Source organism: Thermobia domestica, chromosome 1 (assembly GCF_964235325.1).
Source record: "Thermobia domestica chromosome 1, izTheDome1.hap1.1, whole genome shotgun sequence".
Taxonomy (NCBI): Eukaryota; Metazoa; Arthropoda; class Insecta; order Zygentoma; family Lepismatidae; genus Thermobia; species Thermobia domestica.
In genome coordinates, this window is record NC_137454.1 from 278297411 (window position 1) to 278317369 (window position 19959).

The 19959-nt window shown below is 36.5% G+C and overlaps 1 protein-coding gene across 6 annotated transcripts in view; it reads left to right on the top strand.

Moving 5' to 3' along the window:
* LOC145661112 (extracellular matrix organizing protein FRAS1-like) overlaps positions 1-19959 on the top strand; it is a 3375101-nt gene that overhangs the window by 700845 nt on the left and 2654297 nt on the right. The window lies entirely within an intron of this gene.

Sequence of the window (19959 nt, forward strand, 5' to 3'; positions counted from 1 at the left end):
TTTGCTAATTGAAGAAGCAAAGTATAAACAGATCTGATCAAATTTGTTGTTTAGTACCTGGAAACGAGCTTCGGTTTCTCGCTTCGAGGTGTCAAACTTTTCATTTATCTCGCGTCTCATTTCCGTATTCTCACGTCTCAGGTCTGCGCCGTTCTGATCGATTTTTAGTTCCATATTAGAAAATTTTTCATTCATATTAGAAAAATTTTCATTCATCATTTGCATCATCTGGCGAATTAATGCAGACGTGTCAGACCCTCCAGATGACATTCCTTCCTTCGGGTTTACCGTGTGATTCCGAGAATCACTGTGATCTCCATTCTTTTCCTTATCATCGAGGTCGAATATCTCCACTGGAGATATTTGGCCTCGGTCTTTCGGGCTGCCATACACACGTTCCCCATCTGAGTCGGGATGCTTAGTCTCTTTAGCAGGGGATAAATTCATGATTTCGCAAGACTGGCGAAACTTCCCTTCACAATCATCACAGTATTTTACTATTTCCCCGGTTCGAGCTTTTGCTGCATTTTCAGCAGTATCATCCAGATTGGTCCAAGCAAAGTGGATCCATTTTAGCCCGCAACCGGTGCATCTTATTAATCTCCGCGGGGCGCGAGATCTTTTAGCGTTATCATCTAACGTGCATTGAGTCTACGTGACTTCACATTCGTCCTGTGACACAATAACTTTTATATTTGTTGCCATAGCTTTGAAACACTATACAAAAGACAAGATATATATATATCACAATTACACATATACAATACACATATACTATGAAATACTTATGCACTATCAAGACAGATATTAGTCATGAATTAAGGGACTCCCATTCTCTTTCCTTCCTTGAAATCCTTCTAGCGTTTAGTTCTAATTTAGAAAAAGAATTTTTGACACTCCTTCCATTTTTCCCCTTAAAAAAAGAAACAAAAATGACAGAGTAGCCAACGACTCTAGTTGTCCCACTTTACTATAAAATTTCTCTTATTAATTTCAATGTTGTAGTCAATTCAACATGCCTTCAACCTCACTCTTTGACATTCTTAAAAAAAAATTCAGATCTACCGGTCGCCATTGAAACTAAGATCCATTGCTATGGGAACAAACGTTGCCATGATCACCGTCCTTGTCGCGGTACTACAATCTAAACCTGAAAAGGGAAAAAAGAAAGAGCAATAACAAAGCTTCGCTCGCTCCGTAACAAAAAAGGGGGGAAGCCCTGTATCGTGCAAATGAGATGCATGGTATAAGTCGTGAGTGGGAACCCTACACCCCTGGTGGGGATATTCAAGAAGCTATCAGCTTATGTCTAATTATATAGGAAACATTATCCATTTCTTACTTTCGAACATACAAGGTTCAACCAAAATAAGAAAGCTTTTATATCGGACTTCTGAAGAAAAATAAAATAAAATAAATACATGACCGTGTTCATTATATATAGAATTCCCAGTCACGACCTCCTTTTCAGTTTTATTAAAAATAGAAGAAGTAAAGAAAAGAAGAGGAAGATGGTATAGGAGGAGAGATAAAGAGGGAAAGTAAGAAGATGAGGAAAGAGGGAAACTGTTACTGGATATTTTTGAGAAATATGGTAAAGGAAAGTGAATAATTATCGATTTGGGATTATTTCCAATAGCTATTGGGTGAGTATTTGGTATTAAGGTGATCAAAGGTAGACACATGTCAACCCATACCCCCCAGACCTAGATCCATTTAACCCCAACTACCGAATTATCCGAATCCAGCTCTGAGATATATGAGAAAGTTTAATTTAACAGTTTATTCAATATTTCCGAAAGTTATTGACTAGTATCCGGTACTTGAAGCATAAATGATGAAGTTAACGACATGTTAGAATTGACCACAGAGAAAAACAAAAAAATCAAAGTAACACACATGTTTGTCGAAGATTTTGACTTTCGAAGTTCTCCCATGATGATCGTTCGTTCAGGCTACTTCTGTACTTTTTGCTTCCTTTATAGAGCCAACTTAAATTGAGTTAGTATTGACTTTTCAAGACTTTACTTGTCAAATACCATGAATTACAGTAAGTCACACATATTTCAAAAGAATTGGTGCACTTAATACTAATCCTACATTTCACTCACACTCACATTCATACAGGACAATGTATACTTCAGGTTGTATTAAGTTGAATTAAACTAACCTAACTACATTTCTATAGACATTTATTACATTCCAAGAAAACTTAGTTTGACATGACAGGAAATGTTTGATACATGAATTTTAAAAAAATATAATAATAACGAACTTCGCCGGGACTCCATGCTTACTGAGGTATTGAAATATTTTCCCGCAATATACCCATTCGTTCACCAGTGTTACGCTCAACCCAGTAACCTATTCTTAGGCCAAGACACTATTTCATCCCAGAGAGGAGTACAACAAGGTGATCCCTTGGGCCCAGCACTTTTTGCCATAACAATACATTCTTTAGTAAATTCGATTAATACTGAACTAAACATCTGGTATTTGGATGATGGGACTATTGCTGACACACCTGAGGCAGTCCTTTCAACGTTAACACATATAAATGAGAAAGCGTCAGATCTGGGCTTACATTTGAATTTCTCAAAATGCGAAGTTGGTTTTGTTGGATCCGATGAAGTCACATCCGAACAATTATTCAGAAGATTTGGAGAAGTTGCACCAGGAATACGTCTCCTAAGCAAACAGGATGCTTGTCTTCTGGGTTCTGCTCTCACAAAGGAAGCATTTACAACTATGCTATCAACCAAAATATCCAAATTAGAATATTTTCTATCTCGTCTTGACTCGATTTCAGCACACGGAGCTTTTTTCCTTCTACGTGCTTCTTTGTCAATCCCTCGTCTAAACTACTTTCTACGGTGCTTTCCATCTTGGAATGAGACTCCACTGCTGGAGAAATATGATCATATCCTCAAAATGGGTCTGGAGTCAATTTTGAACTGCTCCTTGAGTGACGAATCTTGGATGCAGTCATCCTTACCTGTTGGATTAGGAGGCCTTGGTATTCGACGAACCGTTGATATGGCGATTCCTACCTTTTTAGCGTCCTACCACGGATCCCTTCGTTTAATCGAGGCTCTCCTTCCTCAAGGCTACCACCTGGACCCAGATGGGATAGTTGAAGAAGGCTCTACCAAATGGATAAATATAACAGATACGGACCTTCCAGAAATCAGCAAAAGAGGTTCTCAGGCATCTTGGTACACACCAATAGCAGTAGATTTCCATAAACTTCTTTTACAATCCGTTGCTGCTCCAGAGGATAAAGCTAGACTTCTTGCTGCGTCATCTCCCCATGCTGGTGCATGGTTAAATGCGTTAACTTCTCCCCAATTAGGTCTTCACATGTCTAATGAAACCTTTCGAATCGCAGTAGCCCTAAGACTAGGTTCAGCTGTTTGTGAGCCACATCGCTGTCCAGCTTGCGGGGATCAAGTTACCCAACGCGGCCTGCATGGCCTCTCATGCATGAAGAGCATAGGCAGAAACACCAGTCATTCATCTGTTAATGACATCATTTTGCGAGCCCTCACGACGGCAGGAATTCCTTCGATTCGTGAACCGTCAGGTTGTTGTCGTTCCGATGGTAAACGACCTGATGGCATGACATTAATACCTTGGATGAGAGGCAAATCTCTAGTATGGGATTTTACATGTTCGGACACATTCGCCCATTCAAGCCTGCCGTTGACCGTTGTGAATGCTGGAGAAGTTGCTAGACGTAGAGAGGCAGAAAAGGAAAGGAAATACAATAATCTCCTTGATAAATTTATATTTGCTCCAATAGCTATCGAGACCAGTGGAGCATGGGGTTCTAGAAGCCTTGATTTTATCAGAGAGGTAGGCAGACGCATATCTATCGTTTCTGGAGATGTTCGTTCAGCATCCTTCTTATTCCAACGTATATCCATTGCGGTCCAACGTGGCAACGTTTCGTCAGTTCTTGGTACGTTGCCACCTGCAAAGGAACTGGAGGAGGTGTTTCTTCTCTAGTGCAACAGAAACAAGCGAACAATAGAATAATAAAAATAATATATCAACTGTTCAGAAAAATTTTACATATGTATTATATGATTCTTTTGTTATATCAGCAAATACACTTTAAAACCTGTCATATCTTTGTTTAAAGGAGAAAGCTATTTTTCTTAAGCAGTATGGTGAACACTTACTTCCAGTGCTCTGAAAGAAATAGATATTTTCCATCACAAAATGCGTTTAATAATACTGGAGTTGTTCAAGGTAAAACTGCAAGATGCTGTAAGACTGGTTCTGGCTTTATATATTTACCTTCCTGCTACTACATTATACAGCGAGCTGTGCTTTACCTTCTGTATCCCTTCCTTTTGGCTCTTGGCTGTGTTGAACAAAACATTGTTTTTAATTTTAAATGTTTTGCTTTGGATTTGTTATATTGTATTATCAAACAGCTAACTTTATCGAATATTTACGAAGTATGTTAACAGGAGAGAATATACCTAGACAATAAAAGGGACGAATGATACAAAGCAATAATAATAATAATATGGTTTATAAGTATGCACAGAAATCTGTTACTTTCAACAATATAGAATAACACATTTCTCTTGTATATACATTAAGAGTTGGATTACGTTAAAAAAGTCGACAAAACGAAAGAAAGAGGTAGCGAGAAAAACAAAGGTTAACATTGAACATATTTAAGATTCGTACGAAACGAGTACATATCAATGCGAAAGACGAAAGAATCATTGGTTAATCATTAAAAATAAACTTTGGCAGCATTTTTATTGAGTCTCTGTCCCAAAAGGGGAAATTTCGACAATTTTATGAGTCCTTTTCTCACGTCGATAATAACTCCTTTATCAACTCTCTTTATACACTATGATTGTCGTCCATGAAAGTAGTTATTCATTTTTCTTAACTACAGACAAAGATAGTTGCTTCACATTATATATATTTTTCATTTCGTCAGTTGACGCATTTGGTATGAAAATTCAAAATTTCTCGAGATTTAAAATATCGAATCCAATCCCAAACATTGGGAACATATTTCCATTCTACTATACGATATCTCAATGGAACTAGGTCTCTGGACCTATCCTACGTCCCGTATTTACATTACGAAATTATTAATTAAATTTAGTTCAAATTAAGATCACTGAATTTTATTTCTGGTATAGATCGTGGAGTCAAGAGATTCGAGTCACTGAACTGGCGACTGACAAAGAGTTATGTTCTAGTCATAGTGGAAGGATTTGGGGCGCACTGTTTCATAATTCACTGATTTCGCTATGGTTTCAGAAAATAACTTTAGATAAGTATTAGGGTTATTTTTATGACCTGTTACTTCTTATATTTACATGCAACATTTTACATAGTATTAAAAATTTAATAGTTACGAACATTACTAACAAATCAGTAAGGTGTCATTTATTGCAAGTTACGCGGTAATACTCTACAATCACAAGTAGTTGGTCAAAATCGGGTGTCAAAAATCTATGGCAACTCAAAATCAACCAAGGTATATACCGAGCCCTTTACATACATATTCGCTCATATATATATCCATATTATTCAATATAATAAATTTTATTATAATATCAATCTTAGTATTTCGTCGACACTTAATTCTCTACATAACCTTTTCATATTCAATAAGTATTCATATTTTCTTGGCTCAAAACAAAACAAAAACCCTGACTAACAAAATTCTTTTCTTTTAATAAGGTTGCAACATTGAAATATATATATAATCCCGATAATCAATAATAATTCAATTTACTAAGATCCGCGTATAGAGAAATGGTTGATATTATTATTTAAGTTGACACAAGAAGTGGAAATACAACAAATAGAACAGGCACGTAACTTTTCAAACTATGTAAGCATACATATATAAATGTATATACAGAGAAAGAAAAAAATCAGGATTTTTTGAAATTAGTGGGCCAAACTACTAATACATACATACCATATAACCGATCAATAGAAAGAAACCAGAAGTCAGTAATCAATGGGTATAGTTTGTACGATCGATGAACAATAATCAAGTTTCTGGGAATCTGATATTGTAGTGTACCCTCTCGTCAGTCCCTCCCATGGTGAGTTGTGTATCGTGAAAAACGGTAGTAAGTTGTTCTGAAATACCGGAAATACCTCCACGAATTGTATCCCTCGATCTCTCAGTTAGTATATACCATCGAAATAAGTGATATGAACATTGTATGCTTTAGTGAGTTTCAGGACCGGGGGAGGTAAAAAAATTTCAAAACAAAAAAAAACTTGAGGTAAGAAGGACGAAAGAGACAAGATAGAGAAAGTGGCTCCAACGAAAGGAGAAAGATTGAGGTACTACTCACTACACAGACGAGTGATCCAATTTAAGTATATAACAACTCACAGCCAAAAATTTTCACATATGCCGAAAGAGGGTGGTTTACTTAAATACGTAAACTCAAAAGTTATCTCGAAAATAACAACGAGTCCGTGCCCACAGGGGAATTTTCAGAAAGGCGAAAGATTTATGGAAATTCCCCTCTTCGCTGTATCCGGTTGAGTTCTTGGAGACCCCGGCCATACCGGAGGTTGGTGCAGAATCTTAATTTGGAATTTCAAAAACAAAATCATCCGACCTCTCAGAAAACTAAGGAAGTCCAGAATAGTAATGAAGCTAGAGTAAAGATAGTAGCTAAGATATCCCTAACTAGTAATTTGCCAAAATAAAAAAATAAAATAAAATAAATTTTGGATCGGTGATTTCAGTGACCAAACATCACCGATGGCTACCCTGCGCAGACATGCCAAGGACTGGGACGTCGATTAATTTCCATCATCATCTAATTAAACCTAAGAAAACAAACGATAATACTTAAGAGGGTCATGGGTCGACGTCCGGGTACGCAATGGACCTAGATATAAATTAAGTAGCTGTTGATTTAATTGGATAGCCCCATCCGATCTATTAGCTATATGAACACTGTACGGTAAATAATATAAACAACGTAGAAAAAAATCTCGGAGAGTCAATGAATGTTAAAGGTACAAATGACCAAACCTGTACTTTCCGATGATCACAAGATATAACAGTTATTTTTCTTAATTATCATTTCCGTAAACTTTCAAAGGTAAGTCCTACATGATGCTACCCTATCTGATGAAATTCTTAAGAACCGGAGCTGTTAATATGACATACTTAAATGTGAAGTAACATATAATTCCCAACTCCAATTTACTATCCAATAGCAAACTCGGTTGGATGAATGTATCGGTGTAGAAGTCAAAACGCGAGAGATTTTCAATGAACATATTCATATTCTCAATATATAATATACACTGGGCCTATCCATTTAAATACAAGTGTCCTATCATCTTATTCATTTCATATCATAATCGTATTATTACGATATCATTATATTTATTCATTATTTACTCATTTCCACGCGAAGTAATACTTTACGGACACCCTATTACATACATTGAGACGCAGGCCATACACATATTATATTACGCACTAATAAATCTATAATTATCACAATCCGTCATGCTTAAACTGCTACACGATAACATTCATCGAACCACGGACTTTTTGTTCCGTGGGACGTAAAACTCAATGATTTAATTTCATTTTCATTTTCTTTGTTCCGAAACACCAACATTATATTTACTTCGCAGTTTTTTAAATAATCATACGTATATTTACTGAAAGTTAAATTGTCAACGATTATTTTATTTCTGATTTGCTGATAGAACTAAAGCAACAATGAAATCTCTCTACAGCAACGGGAAAAGAGAATTTAATATTGCATTTCGAAACAAACTGTAACATCATGTAGGCTTACTTCTATTAAGAAAATATGCATTCTTGATTTCGGCGGATATTTAGGTTTCTAATTGAGGTAACGAGCTGTAAAAGAACCGGCTGTAAAAGTTGCCAGTCGCACCATTTCAACATGGTGGCCAAAAGAAAATGGAGGCAATAGGAAAGTGGCGAAGTATAATCACGATAATATTCTAAACTAATAAACCGAATCGCGTGATTCTTTGCACGATTACTGACCTTAGTCACCTACAAGTTACAGGCTTATAATTTCATGGGGGGCGGGCTCCGGCGGGTGTCAAAAGGAATGTACGAAAACGGCAAAAATGAGGGTTCTTCTGCGAACCTTCTTATCGGAAGGGGGAATAAGTCCGATTACTGCGGTACGTGGTCAAGATGGCGGCAAAAAGGAAATTTTGGTCATAGAAAGGCGCGCTAAAAATATCAGGGAAGTCCCGATTTCTAATCGTTACATAGTACTGCAGTACGTGATCATAGGGTTTTGAAAATGGTAGCAAAGAAGAAAATGGAGGGCAACAAGATGGTGGTAAAAAAAGGCGAACAGTGGCGGAAGGACGAGTCTAGCTTTTTTTTTCATTCACATGCAGCAAGTATTTGATGGAAAGAGATCTTTAGCAATGTAATGAAATTTATTTTTCTATTACCATTGCAGTATTCGCCTTTTTTGATTGTAGTTAAAAGTTAATTGGGTTTTATAACTTTAAACTATTCTAAAACTTACCAATAATTTGGTGTGAAACTTACCTACTTCACATAACTTACATAATACCAAGAGTCTACTATGAAGAAAGGAAAAAGGCTGAAACATACTACTGAAATGTATTAAACGCCAGATCCAAAAAGAAAGTAAAAGATTATAGTGATAATAGTAATAAAGGTAGTAGTAATATTAACATTGAGAAAACCGTAATATTAATATCTCCTAGGACTCCCTCCCTAATTTCTCCCTAGGTCGTCGAATTAATTAATTTCTTTGTGTACTTAGGTGCAAATAACCTTACAGGAAGAAGCTTGATCGTTCCAATGATCCAGTATAAAGTAAGTAATATTTGGCTTCTAGTTCCAGGTGGCATGGTAGTGTAACGGTAACGTAATGGAGTTACGATTAATAAAGTTGTCCAGCTTGGGATCGAGTCCTGTTCACGCCAAATTTGCCTTTTTTACAAAGTGATAGTGAATAATCGATTTCTCATATTAGACGTGCAATGCTTAAGAACGTGGAAACAAACACCTTTATCACGATAGAGACGATTTACGAATGTTGGTTAGAAAAGGGAAAGGGATTTACCAGGACCTTCGAAACACTTTATTGATCTTCAGTAAACACTTTTCGTGTTATCGTTCTCAGAAAGAAATATTAGAGCATTTATTGGACAAAGTTTGGGTATCGCAATCGATGGTGTAGTGGTAAAGTACCAGACTTCAAACGGAAATTCTGGGTTCGATTTCCTGCCAGGTAGTTCAACTTTTTCGCATAAATAATGGCTGCAAACAGAGATTTATCTTCTGTTGGAGAACTTACAAAGCATCACTGGCGAGAATTCGAATAAACAGTGTGTGTGTCCTTCAGCATACACTGTAATGATAAGTATGTTTCATATTTATATTCGTCCACCTCTTTCTCTCTTTCTCTCTTTCTTGACGTTTCCCTATCCTGTCGTTGCATCTTTCACTTCTCCCCCTTCTCTCTCACATACACACGCATTTCATGTGCGTGTGCGTGTTCCAAAGTTAAAACGGAGCAAGAGACCGATAGACCTGGTCTGGAGAATGTAATTAACTGGCAACTTCAGTGTCGAGTTTTTCGTGCTCTGGGCATAACATCTCCAGACCTGGTCATCTCTGAAAGAAATACTATTTAAACGCAATGAATAAGCAAAATATCTTTTTTATCATCTGGGTTACCGAGTCTCAGTCAAATTACCGGGTCACTAGGGGTTCGAATCCTCGACCCAGTGGTGGTCCATAAGCTAACCAACATCATCCGACTGACACTATGATCCGTTTGAGCTCTAGCGTGTTGATTGTATTTGTGCAAATTACAAGTTATACCAGTAAGAGATGAAAGTGATGCTGGATGTTCGGAACAAATAAATATTCGGAAAAGACTAGAAAATGGCAACCTCTTTGGTTCTTTGAAAACAAAATTTTATTTACACTAGTTCGACACAAATTTGTTTCCATCCTATAATTCAATGTGATTTATTCACATTGAAATTTGAAACATGCATGGTCTGCTACATCATATAAGGAATATTCAATTTTCCATTTGAATATTTGTAATTTTTCATTATGATACGGTTTGGACTTTTAATATAGGATATTTCTGATAAAAATTTAGCAATAAAATAGCACTCATTCAATTCTATCTTTCTTCCTTTTTCTTTTCGTTTTTTTTGGGGGCGGGGGGTCACTTTGCATTAGTAGTCTGGAATGGAAGAAATAACCTACGCTATCTACTGGGTTTATTAGAATGTAGTTTGCATCAGTACGTCCAATGAACACTATCGAATTTACAACCGAACCAAGCGGAAACAAAGCATGTGTGTTAAGCTTTTGACATTATCGTAGATGTGTCTGTGCGATCTATAGTTTTACTGGAAATTCAGTATGCTATCCTTTATGAAAGTGACTTAATGAATGTTTCAAGCATTCTCTATATATTCGAATAGTCCTGAAATAATATATAAAAACAAACGTTATTTCTATATTACTATTGGATTTCTGGTAACGGAACTTTATAATGTTAGGTTCTTTTGTTACTAAGTTTAAAATTACACATTTTTATCTGTTCTTTCTTTTCTGTTTCTTCTTCTCTCTCTGTCTCTCTCTCTGCCTCATTTCTGAACCTCTGTGTAATAGACATCCATTGGTTTCAATTTTTCATTGTGTGTGTTTTAGTTTCTCCCTAAATTAACTTATGAATCTTGTTTCGTCTCGGTTTTGTTATTTCATTTTATGGATACTAATACATGTGTAGTTTGAAATTAGAATTGCGTTCATGTTGCTAGCTAATTTTAGTATGGGAGAGAAGAAGGGAAGAGAGAGAGAAGGGGTCTCTTTACCAGACACGATTATGGGAGAAGAAGGTGTATATTGGGTGGCCTAGCTGCACGGCGATAGCTGTCGCAATTTTTTTGATGCGGAGTGTACATATATAAACATTGGTCTTAAAGACATGTGGATAGAAACTCTTCTTTCACTTCATTTGAAGGAAGGCAACTTTTAAAGTGAACACCCTGCGTATATGTAGTACACATGTAAGTCTACACCTATGATAACATTGATTGCATTGTTTCTTCCAGATCTTTTAGTTATTGCTGCTTGCAAACAATTCGTGTCTCTCAAACTCGTTGAATGTTTCTAACATTTCTAGTGTCTCAAACACTTCGAGTATTTCAAACAATTCGAGAGTCTCGAAACAACTCGAGAGTCTCAAACATTTCGAGAGTTTCAAACAATTCGAGAGTCTCGAAAGTTCGATAATTCGATAAAATTAAAATTTTTTATCGACGAAACGGTTTTGAAATTTTATAGAATTGTTATCGATTACTCGATTGTCGGAACAGCCCTATAAGATGCCAGATGGTATGACCCTAATACCGTGGCAGAAAGGAAAAGCACTTCTATGGGATTTTACTTGTTTCGATACCTTCACCCCATCAAATCTACATTCTTCTTCAGCACAAGCTGGCAACGTGGCTGCTCGCTTTGAAACAGAAAAACGCAAGAAGTACAGCAATTTACTTGACAAATATCATTTTGTCTCTATAGCTATTGAAGCAGGTGGTTCTTGGGGTCCCGAATGTCTTAACTTTATAAAAGAAGTTGGACACCGCATTTATTCATCGTTAGGAAACGCTAGAGCAACCTCTTTTCTAATGTAACGCATCAGTATGGCAGTACAAAGAGGGAACGTTGCATTAGTTTTGGGAACGCTACCCTCTGGTAATGAACTGGAGGAGATCTTTTTTCTTATTTTTTGAATTATAAATACCTACTGTATTGTATATTTCTTGAATTATAAGTGTCTATTTTCTTGTATATATATATATATTTTTAATTTTAAATGCATGTTTTACTATATCTTTAAATTATGAGTGTCTGTTGTATTGTATATTTCTTGAATTATATGTGCCTACTTTACTCTATATTTCATGAATTATAAGTATCTAATTTACTGCCTATTTCGTGGATCCTTAGAGTTGTTTTTCCTTGTCTATTTCTTGAGTTATAATCACCTATTTTACTATTTTTTTAAAATTATAAATGTCTATTTTACTGCATTATCTGAGTCAAGAAAGCCTATTTTACTGTGTTCAAGTGCCCAATTTACTGTATATTCCTTAAATTTTAAGTGTCCAATTTATTTAATAACAAGATAATAAGATGATATTATAAAACCATTGTTTCAACAATTAGATTTAGTAAATGAAATAAGCAGAAATATATATATATATATATATATATATATATATATATATATATATATATATATATATATATATATATATATATATATATATATATACAGGGTGGGCCATTTTAATTAATCCACGGAAATATCTGAAAAATGATTAAACATAAAAGAAATGTTTCAAGTACACGTTATATATTGCTAAGGGGGAAAACCAATTCCGCCAAAAGTACCCCTCCCCGCCCCCCACTAAATGGGGGTAACGGGGGGTAACTTTGAAATGTCAAATGGGAACATGGGTCGAGTAATACCTCGTTCGAAAGGTCTTGGGAAACTAAGTAACGCTGTACCAAAAGATGTTGTGCACCGGTTTCAAAATGCCCGCCATAATATGGTTCGGAAACTCCAGTACCCGTAGTGTGAAAACCATGGAAGGTAAATGAATGGAACAAAATTGAAATACGTAAATATCATAGGGCATATCGAACGGTGTGGTCCCTGTGATCCCAGTGGCCTCCCTAAAGGGGTCTTGGGGGCTAACTTCAAAATTTCAAATAGTAACATGAGTCGAGTGGTACCTCGTTCGATAAATCTTGCAAAATCTAACATATTGCAGGAGAAAACGATTGATGTGAAATGGCAGTGTTCTCAAAAGGCCGCCGACATAGTATCCGTGTCAGAGAAAAGGTTTAGTACCCGTAGTATGAAAGCGATTGGAGATAAATCAACAAAAGAAAAACTGGAGTAGCTAACTGACGTAAGGCACATCGAGAGGTGTTGTCGGGGTGACTCCAAGGGCCAAGTGAAAGGTATCCGGGGCCAACTTGAAAATTTCAAATAGCAGCTTGAAGCGAGTAACATCACGTTACATAGACAAATTAATATCAAACATCTTCTGTAAGAAAATTTTCGACATGAGACACCGTTTTCAAAATGATCGCAAAGACATGGTGACTGTGTCTAAGAAAACGTCTAGTGCCCATAGTATGAATACGGTTAGACATAAATGAAAATAACGAAAATTAAATAGGAAAACCACGGAGGCGTTCCAAGGCTCGAGAATAATGCAACAGAGATAAAAATATTAGAGTAAAATTGCCATAATGTATAAAGAGAAATCCAAGTCCTGCAAAATAATCTCTCCCTGCGCTCTGTATGTGAGTGGGGTGGAAAGTAAAGTGAAAGTTCAAACGAGAACTCTACTTTAATTCGTAAATTAAGGCTAACCTTACAAATAGGTATGGTGTGGTTGAAACATTTGTTTGTAAGGATGATGCTGTAGAGACTAAAAAAAGAGAAACTTTTATGCAATGCGTGCTGGTTATTCAGAAAGCATTTCGGGGATATACGTACACACCGTTTCGTCCCTCAAGCTCACAATATGACATGAATGCTAATAGTTAATCAAAATGTAACTGTGGCCATCCGCGTTAACTTAATGCACCAATTCTCTATGCATGAAGTCTGCATTCCAAACAGCATTGGGTAGGTCAAGCGTACGCCCGAACCGTTGTCCGGTCGGACATTGAAATTTTGAAGTTAACCCACAAGACCCCTTTAGGGAGGCCACTGGGATCACAGGGATTACATCATTCGATATGCCCTATGATATTTACGTATTTCAATTTTGTTCCATTCATTTACCTTCCATGGTTTTCATACTACGGGTGCTGGAGTTTCCGAACCATGATAAGGCGGCCATTTTGAAACTGGTGCACAATATGAAACATCTTTTTGTACAGCGTTACTTAGTTTTCCAAGACCTTTCGAACGAGGTATTACTCGACCCATGTTCCCATTTGACATTTCAAAGTTACCCCCCGTTACCCTCATTTACGGGGGCGGGGAGGGGTACTTTTGGCGGAATTGGTTTTCCCCCTTAGCAATATATAACGTGTACTTCAAAAATTTCTTCTATGTTTTATCATTTTTCAGATATTTCCGTGGATTAATTATAATGGCCCACCCTGTATATATATATATATATATATATATATATATATATATATATATATATATATATAGAGATTTAATTCAAAATAAAAACTGTTCAAATAGAACGTAAACATTGCATAATTATTATAATGTATGGGTTTGTGTCTCGAGTAAACGTGAAAATTTCTTCTGCAGTGTAGTTTCATACTTCTCACTTTCTATCTTTTGGATATGCTTTGTAATTGGTTTCAACCTGGTACGTGCACACAATTTTCAGTAAAAATTATAAAAGGGAGAAAGGTGACAAATGATTTAAACTTTCTAAAACATATGTTTTAACCTAAAATTTGTTCCAATCCCTAACATTATTTAATGGTCACGACCTTACTGATGATAGGGACATAGCTAAAGCATTCGGGCAGCATTTTAGTTCAGTCTATGGCTCCTTAAGAGCGGACTGTGAGGTATCGAGCATGTCTCTAAATGATCGTTCCAGTGCTCATCTTGATATATTTTCACTACCTCTCATATCTGAAAAAGAAATAAAAGAAGCAGTAAGGAAGTTGAAATCAAAAAGAGCAAGTGGCCCAGATATGATCCCAACGTATATTGTGAAAGGCTGTTGAAATATATTCTTACGACCTCTGAATATTATCCCTAACAATGAAATGGCACTCATATTTTATATATATACGCACATCTAAGAACACATAGATTATCTGTAGCTATCATATTTGTTCCAAAATAAACATCGGACAAATAAACAATATCATTCGGGTCTTTAACGATTTTCAGTAACAAAGTAAAATCTGTAGATAATGTTGCTACCACTCCCAAATTTACCGGTATTAGGCATGACTTCCAACAATGTATATTTATCCAAACTGGATTCAAAACATTCTTCATGAACATAGTCAAAGTGGTTGTCAGCCTCCTCGGATATGTCTCCTTCCGTCTTATGTGTGTTATAGAAGAAAAATCTCGTCCAGTTCTTTACCAGGAGGTAATGTGCCTAAGATCAATGACACATTCCCGCGCTGGATGGCGAGGCTGATACGTTGGAAAAGGAATGCAGTCGCTCGAGGGTCACCAGTTTTGATTGCTATTCGATGAACAACTTCATTAATGAAATTAGATCCTTCGTGACCCCAAGACCCACTGGTTTCTATTGCTACTGTTACAAACCAATATTTGTCAAATAGGTTTGAGTATTTTAGTCTTTTGTCTGATTCTCTGTGAGCGGCGACGAGACCTGCCTGAATTGAAGAATGGGGTAAGTTGGAAAGAGCAAACGTATCGGAACATGTGAAATCCCAGACTAGTGCTTTTCCATTTTTCCATGGTACCAAGGTCATGCCATCAGGCCTTTTACCATCAGAGCGGCAACAACCATTTGGTTCTTTTATTGAAGGAACTCCCGCTGAAACGAGGGCTCTACAAATAATGTCGTTTACAATATGATGTCGAGATTGTCTTCCCGCACTTTTTTTTGCATGAAAGGCCATGTAATCCTTTATTATCAACATATGCGTTGCAAGCAGGACAAAAGTGAGGCTCACAAATATTAGCACCTAAGCGCAGAGCTGTAGCAATACCAAAGCTCTCATTAGAAAGGTGTAGGCCGAGTGTGTGAGAAGGTAGGGCTTGAAGCCATGCTCCGTTTTTGGAGAAAGAGACAGCTAACAGCCTGGCTTTGTCATCTGGGTTATTAGTTGATGATAGGAGTGAAGATAAACGAAGCTTGACTATAGGTTCATCCCAAACAGACTGAACATGTCTTTTGTCGATAGGTGGGGGATCCATTCTAACCAGACTAGTCCATTTATCGGTGCATTCTTGTACATCTCGAATCGAAACTAAGTCAACCTCCTGTTGAAGAAGAGATCCAATTAGTTCTTGTGAGCCATAGAATGATGCGAGGAAAGAAGGTATGGCGATATCCATTTCTCGACGAATCCCAAGGCCTCCATTCTCAACTGGTAAGGAAGCTTGTAACCATGAACTGTCTTTCAAAGAACAGTTTAGAATGGATTCCAGTCCTGTTCTAAGAGTGTGGTCGAATTTGTCAAGTAATTTATCATCCTGCCAAGAAGGGGAGCCACGGAGGAAATACAGTAATCTTGGAAGTGAGAGTGAAGCTCGTAGTAAATAATAAGCGGAGTGTGCAGAAAGTTTTGATAATTGAGAAAAGAAGAATTCTAATTTTGATATCTTCTCCAATAAAATTTTGCTCCTTGATTCGGTAGAGATGGCAGCCCCTAAAAGTTCCGCATTGGTAGGTGATAAGAGTTTGATACCAGGTGCTACTTCGTTAAACTTTTCATAAAGGACATGGACTTCATCAGCTCTGGCGCTCAGAAAACTCACTTCACATTTGGCAGAGTTAAGAAACAATGCAATAGATGAAGCTTCTAGACGAATTTTATTAAAAGCGCGTAGTACTACCTCGATATTTCCACTTATGGTACCGTCATCTAAGTACCAGATATTTAAATCTGTGTTAATATCCTTAATAATGTGATGGATTGTTAGGGCGAACAGTGCTGGTCCAAGTGGGTCGCCTTGCTGTATTCCACGTTGTGAGTGAATTATGTTATCCCTTATAAAAAGATTGCTTGGTTCGGAGTAGCATTGGTAGATGTATGGATAGTAAGTTGGAAAGTTAGTTTTAACAGATTGTAACATTGAGTCACGGTTGAGTTCATTGAAGGCGTTGCGGAAGTCAATTTTCAAAAATGCTTTCACTTCAGTATGGGAAGATGAGTAGTACATTCTGGCAGCATGTACGGCTGATTCTGCTCCGAATGGTATACAGACCCCTAGTTGGTGTGGTGATAGTATATTAATTAATGAATCTCGTATCCGGAAGCAGATAATTTTTGCTGATAAGCGTCTCCAAACATTGCCAACAGCTATTGGGCGAATTCCACCGCTTTTCTTCTTCAGTGCTATAAGTGAAGCACCAAAAAAAATTGGTCGTAAAATGGTCGGCACTTTCCCAGATATAATTAAGTGCATAAATTCACAAATGGATGTGGTTAACCGTTCCCTTGAATCAAAGTCTTGATTTATAAGTAGATCTTTTAAGATTGAGGGACGGAGATTATCCATTCCGCCTGCCGAACCAGAGGGGAACGATTTTATAGCCTTTAATAATTCGATGGAAGAGACTTTAGTTACTGTAGTCGAGTCCTCAGGTGGTTCGGGATTGATGAGTGAGTGAACGTGGGCTGGATGTTTTTCTCTGAGAGCATGTAGTACTGACGTATCTGGCGTAGCCACAGTGCCATCGGATATCAGTAGCCTGATAGCGCCACGTATATCACCATCTGCTAATTTTTGTTCGATGCTTTTGGTATTGATTGAACCGGATTTTTGTGTTTTGCGAGGTTCGTTGGTCCCTCGATGCTGCTTTGTTAATACTTCACGCTGATGTTCCCTCCAGTTTCTGACTCTTAGCTTCATCCAAGTGGTGAGATTACTTACTTTCTCAGAACGCGGTGGAATGCAAAGCACTGCGTAAGGGAAAACTAAAAGGTCGATCCAAGAATCAACATTATTGGTGTTGTTGATATTACGAATAATATCACATAGAGAATCAGCTACCGATGAACGAGCACCGCGCGGGACACGACGATGAACCTGAACATTAGCCTTCAAATGAGACATAAGATCATTCATTTTGGTTAAAAGTTCAGAAGAATTGTCACTGAAATCTAAGGTTAATAAATCCGAAATATAGTTGGTAGGCTGTTGAAGTTTCACGTTACTGCCCTTACTCTTGCGTGTCGCGTGATGACATTTCCCTGTGTGAATGGATAAGCCTCTTTGGCTAAGAAAATGTTTACTACAATGAGCACATTGCACATCGTTTGAAATGTTTGATGTATCCATATTATGGTTATACGTTATTAAAATTGGTTTGTTTCACTCATTGTTATTGTTGAAAATTTCAAACATACACTTTTAACGAATAGTAACTAATAAAAATGCACTTTTCGTTTTTCCGTTGCACTAGATTTCATTGTTAAAAATTACGGAATTTTAACGTTCATTAGGCCTATTTTTTTATTTCTTTATAATAAAATAACCACAACACCAATTTTAATAGGGATTTCGCCACTTTCACCTCGGAGACATCATGCACACCCATATACGACTCAAACTCGTCAATCGAAGGTATTTACTCATTTTAGGACTGAAACCACACAGAAAACACTTTCGGATTCCACACCGATGTCAACAATAAACAACAATTTCTATAGATAATAAAATCTGAATATTATATTTAATTTATCTATAAAAACATGTACCTTTCCTGCAAAACGGAAGGAGTCAGTTGTGTGTCCAATACCCAAAACGAACTCAGCTAGTAACATTGAACAGTTCCGACCAATTTCTATCTTATCTGCGTTTGCCAAGGTGTATGAATATATACTGCATAAGCGAATAATGGATCATGTTAAACCTGCATTATCTGTCAGTCAACATGGATGTCTGAAGGGCAGATCTACTGTATCAAATCTAGCACTAATAGCAGCCTACATTTCGAAGGAAGTTGACAAGCAAGGACAAGTAGATGTCATATATACTGATTTTTCTAAAGCATTTGACGTCATTGACCATGACATTCTCTTAAACAAACTGGCATCCTTTAACTTCTCGAAATCAACTCTGCAATATTTTGCTTCCTACCTTCAAAGTCGTAAACAAACTGTACTGTATCGTAATCATAAATCTCAAATCTTTCATGCAACATCTGGAGTCCCTCAAGGCTCAAATCTGGGACCTCTACTTTTCATTTTGGCGGTAAACGATCTTCCTGAGTGCTTTCAATTTTCTAAAAATCTACTCTTTGCTGATGACCTTTAAATATTCAACAGAATTAAAACAATTCAGGACTGTTTAGAACTTCAGAGTGACTTACAAAATCTTGAAATTTGGTGTAAAAGCGATAAATTTAAGTTAAATGTTCGTAAATACAGTTATTTAACACTCACTAGAAAAGAAAAATATGTTCAATATAATTATTCAATATTAGGTGAAAAACTGAAAAAGCTTGATTCTATAAGAGATTTGGGAGTTATTTTTGATTCAAAATTATCCTTTATTCAACATATTGAAACTATTTGCAAAGAAGCCTACAAAAACCTTGGATATATTTATCGAGTCAGTAAAGATTTCCAAAATGACCAAACTTTAATTGTGCTGTATTATGCATAACTCAGGTCGAAATTAGAATATTGTAGTAATATATGGAACTCTAATATACAGAAATACTCATATTTGATTGATCGTACTCAAAAAGTTTTTAAGGCTTCTTACCCTTAAGAAAACAAAATTCTATCCAAAATTTGGAAGCTACATTAACCTTGTTGAAAATTTTAATTTTGAAACATTAGAGCTCAGGAGAAGAAATAGGGATTTATTATTTTTACACAAACTCTTTCATGGCAAAATAGACTGTCCTGATATTAACGAACAAATATGTATCCAAGTACCATCCATTAAATTGCACACTGCTTCGAAAAATACATTTTTTTTGTATGACAGCGAAAATAAACATCTGAAGCAGATCTCCTACATGGAGAGTTAGTGCAACCTACAACAAGTTAGTTAAAGAAAATTTCAACCTGGATGTACTGGCAATGGATGTAAGTAGTTTAAGAAGTCTATTAATTCTGTAAGACAAATGTAATTATTACCAATAGCTTTATTAACCGATATAATCTGTATAACGTATATACTATGTAACACCGTAATTAGGCCTGTGCCT